Here is a 4711-nt window from a genome sequence, read left to right as displayed (position 1 = left end):
AAAAAAAAAAAAAAAAAAAAAAAAGAATGAAGGCAATTTAAACATCTTTTTAGGATGCCAGTAACAAACTATTTTCTTCCCTCTAAATCAGTATTAAGGTCTCTAGATATAATCAGTCTACATTCACCCACAGTCCTAACTCTAGGAAACATATTCTATCAATTAGGCACAAATTCAGAATAAAATAACAACATTGGATTTTTGTGAAAGTAAAGATTTTTTTCAGTGTCTTTCCATTACTAACTTTAAAATTCTAGGTAGGTTTTTTTTTCCTAAGCAATGTGGGAATAAATGATTGTGAAATGATAGTGTCCTTAGCAAAAGCAGTCATTTTGCAATGAAGGAAAAGCTTGTTAAACATAGGAATGTGTTTTGCCCTCAAATTACAGAAAGAAAAGCAATTTCTTTTAGATTAGCCAATAAAACACCCTGCATATATTCCATACATGTTCATACATAGTAGAATAAAGTAGATAGATACAAGGCATTCTATTTAAACCACCTTTAGGAAAGCTACAAGCACCTTATGTACAATTAATGACTGTCATCTTTCCAGCTTGGAAAAAAGAAACGCACAGAATAGGAGTCAAGAGAACAAAAGAAATATATTTCACTTTTCATTTCAGAGGTAGCTTGAAAAAAATGAAATTCCCAGGAAATTCTTCTGAGAAAAGGGGTCAATTATTTTGCTCCTCACCTTCTCACATCTTGGTAAGAATAGGAATGCTCTGCTGGACAGCATACATCTACCTCAGCTTTTCAATTGAAGCTAAAGATAGGAAATACTCCATTGGCAAGGAATACAACTGAGTTTGAATTCTTCTTAAAAATATCACCTAGGCCTTCTATTTTAAAGGATTATGACATGATTTGGGGGATATTCATCAAGTAATTGGGAGTGGTTGGGGTACAGATGAGATAAAGGTAAGATTGGTTGTGAGTTTATCCTTGTTGAAGCTGGATGATAGATAGTGGGAGTTCATTGTGTTATTCTCTCTGCTTTTGTGTATGTTTAAAATATTCCATGAAAAAAACTAAAAATGATGATTTCCTAAAATGGAAAAAAATCTCCCCCTTTTTTTTTAGATTAGTGTATTAAATAGAAAATGCATTGTTCTCACTCATAAGTGGGAGCTGAACAATGACAACACGTGGACACAGGGAGGGGAACAACACACACCGGGGCCTGTCGAGGGGTTGGGGCAAGGGGAGGGAGAACGTTAGGACAAATATCTCATACATGCGGGGCTTAAAATCTAGATGACGGGTTAATAGGTGCAAACCACCATGGCATATGTATACCTATATAACAAACCTGCACATTCTGCACATGTATCCCAGAACTTAAAGTAAAATTTAAAAACAAAGATTTAAAGATATAACTCAGACCAAAAAAAAAAAAAGGAAATGCATGAAATATAGAACCAGAAGCCCATTATATACCATTATATACAGGTCTCAATCTTTTTTTTTAAATTTTTTTTTATTATACTTTAAGTTCTAGGGTACATGTGCATAACGTGCAGGTTTGTTACATATGAGGTCTCAATCTTAAAATGTACGAACAGTGCAGCATCGTGTTAGTTACCACAAGTCTTTAACCTCAGTTTCAACATTTGAAAAATGGAAATAATGCCAAACTTTACCTTATAGGATGTTATGCAGATAAATGAATTAATGTTTCTAGAAGTGGGCTGGGTATGGTGGCTCACGCCTGTAATCCCAGTGCTTTGGGAGATCGAGGTGGGCAGATCACGAGATCAGGAGTTCGAGACCAGCCTGGCCAGTACAGTGAAACCCCATGTCTACTAAAAATACAAAAATTAGCTGGGCATGGTGGTGCGTGCCTGTAGTCCCAGCTACTCGGGGGGCTGAGGCAGAAGAATTGCTTGAACCTGGGAGGTGGAGGTTGCAGTGAGCTGCAATTGTGCCACTGTACTCCAGCCTGGGCAACAAAGCGAGACTCCATCTCAAATATATATATATTTCTGAAAGTGCTATATAATCTGTAAAATGACACAAAACTATAAATCCAAATAATTTTAAATTGAACTATACATCTATCCAAAGTTATTTGTGCTTTATTTTCCAAATTTATATTTAATTAAACCAGTTCTAGCCAGAAGCCAATCCATGGCTTTCTAAATCTATAGCATCAGAATGAAACTGAAATATGCTCCTCTTCTTTCTCTCTGCTTCTGTTTCTCTGCTTCTGGGATGCTCCTATAGGCAACTCCTAACTGGTCTTCCTGCCCCACTGCAAACTTTCTGCAACCTGCTGGAGAAATCATCCTAGAATACCACTTGGATCATGTGACTCCCTTGCTCAGAAACATTTCTGGATCACCATTGCCCATGGAATTAAATCTAATTTACTTAACCTGCCCTTCAAAGTCTCCAGTGCTTGGTCTCTAACCTGCCTTTCCAGCTACCTCACAACCACTCGTGTTCTAAACCTTCAGTTCTAAGCAAAAGGCTTTCTCTCTGGTGATTTTGTTCCCCATTTCTCCTCTTGGAATCCAGTACTACTTTTCTCCCTGTCTAGATTCTATCAGTCCCTAAAAATCACCCTCATTCCTCCTTCTCCTTTATGGAGTCTTCCTAAACCCTTCTAGACCATGTAATCTCTCTCTTTTCTTAGTCTTAAATATGATTGGTTTGGCAATTAATCATGTATTCCTTTGTGATATTATGTTTATTCTTGTTTTAAGCAGTTAATTATCCCTGTTGTTACTTTTTTCCTATCCTGCACAGTTAGATGATAAACTTTGTTTGTTTGTTTGTTTTGCTTTTTTAGAGACAGGGTCTCACTCTGTCACCCAGGCTGGAGTGCAATGGCGTGCAATCTCCGCTCACTGCAACCTTCGCCTCCCAGGTTCAAGTGGTTCTCCCACCTCAGCCTCCCAAGTAGCTGGGACTACAGGCACGCGCCACTACACCCTGGCTAACTTTTGTATTTTTATTAGAGATGGGGTTTCACCATGTTGGCCAGGCTGGTCTTGAACTCTTGACAAGTGATCCGCTCACCTTGGCCTCCCAAAGTGCTGGGATGACAGGCGTGATTCACCGCACCCACCCCAGATGATAAACTCTTAAAAGGCAAGAATTGTGACTTTTCTATCTTCCTGCCTCAAGGCCCAGTGCTTTGCACACAGCAGGCACTTTCATTAACATTTGTGGAAAAATATTACCTAAACTGAGCTGGGATTATATAGTTCCTGATAGCTATACTTAACATATTAATACTGCCCTCATATGTGCTTCTTTGGATCTTAAAAAATTACTTTTTAGGTCAGATGCGGTGGCTCACACCTGTAATCCCAGCACTTTGGGAGGCCGAGGCAGGCAGATCATCTGAGGTCAGGAGTTCGAGACCAGCCTGACCAACATGGAGAAACCCCATCTTTACTAAAAATACAAAATTAGCCGGGTGTGGTGGCGCATGCCTGTAATCCCAGCTACTTAGGAGGCCAAGGCAGGAGAATCACTTGAACCCAGGAGGCAGAGGTTGCGGTGAGCCGAAATTGTGCTATTGCACTCCAGCCTGGGCAAAAAGAGCGAAACTCCGTCTCAAAAAAAAAAAAATTACATTAATTTTGCATAGCATATTGGTGGCATAGTGAGAAATTAGGTTCAGTCTTATTTGTTACACATACCTGGATTCAAATCCCAACCTAGACACATTAGCTATGTGAAATCCTGGTAATTTACTTGACCTCTTTATTTCTTAGTTTCCTCAATCATAAACTGGAAATACAGTAATAAGACTTGCTTTGCACCATTAGGCGCAGTGTATGTATAGTCCCTGACATGTCATCAGTAAAAGGCAGATATCATTATCCTAGTGCACATCAGATGGTTTTGACAGGTCATCAAAGTGAATGATCATGGTTGTTTTTAATTCTCAGGAGATGTAATGCAGTAAATATAGAGAAGAATCAGAAAAAGTCCCTGCCCATTTCTCCAAGCCCTGCCTCTGCGCTCTGTATTTGCTTTTGTGCATCTTTCGTCAGTAAGGGTTATAAGCTAAATATAGCTGGAATCCCTGTCAATTTAAAAAGTACTGAGTCCCCAGGCCGTGCTCTATCCCTTTCCATACTAGGTGAGTTCCCTCACTATACTTTTTTGTAGACTTCCCCTCAATCCAAACCATAGCTCAGTCATATCCTCTTTCTTTGCTTGCTCTTTATTTCATGGCAACCCTAATTGTACTTAGTTCTCCTGGGTCTTCTGCCTACAGTCATGGTGAGTTTGCCAGCTCTGAGTCTTCTGAACTGTGGTCTGTAAGTCATTGTGTTTTCATTTATTTAGTGATCCAAGGTTGCCTCTTCTAGACAAGACCCAAAGCAATGGTATAGAAGGACTTCAGTCATAAAGCACAGTGTTGTCAATACTTGAGAATATAAGCAGAATGCAGGGTCACAAGAGAATTGTCATCATCTGGAATTGGCTTTTAGGTAGTATCTTTTCTCCATTGAGGACAGGATTCTGAATATGTGCTTACTTACACATAAGAAAAAGCATTAGCATGTGAAAGAGGCCAAAATCTAATATGCCAAAATTAAAAAGAAAAAAAAAACCTTGTTATATCAGGATTCTGTCATTATGAGCACTAATTTTCTTTTCTTTTCTTTTCTTTTCTTTTTTTGAGATGGAGTCTCCCTCTGTTGCCCAGGCTAGAGTGCAGTGGCACGACCTTGGCTCATTGCAA

The 4711-nt window shown here is 39.0% G+C and overlaps 1 protein-coding gene across 4 annotated transcripts in view; it reads left to right on the top strand.

Annotated features, from left to right (window-relative positions):
* The window catches only part of FRMD5 (FERM domain containing 5), a 348152-nt gene that overhangs the window by 243292 nt on the left and 100149 nt on the right, over positions 1-4711 (top strand). The gene's annotated exons all lie outside the window — the stretch shown is intronic.

Source organism: Rhinopithecus bieti, unplaced genomic scaffold (genome assembly GCF_001698545.2).
Source record: "Rhinopithecus bieti isolate Rb0 unplaced genomic scaffold, ASM169854v2 scaffold_55715, whole genome shotgun sequence".
Classification (NCBI taxonomy): Eukaryota; Metazoa; Chordata; class Mammalia; order Primates; family Cercopithecidae; genus Rhinopithecus; species Rhinopithecus bieti.
Note: the sequence above shows the minus strand (reverse complement) of the source record. Positions and strands in the feature narration are given on the sequence as shown.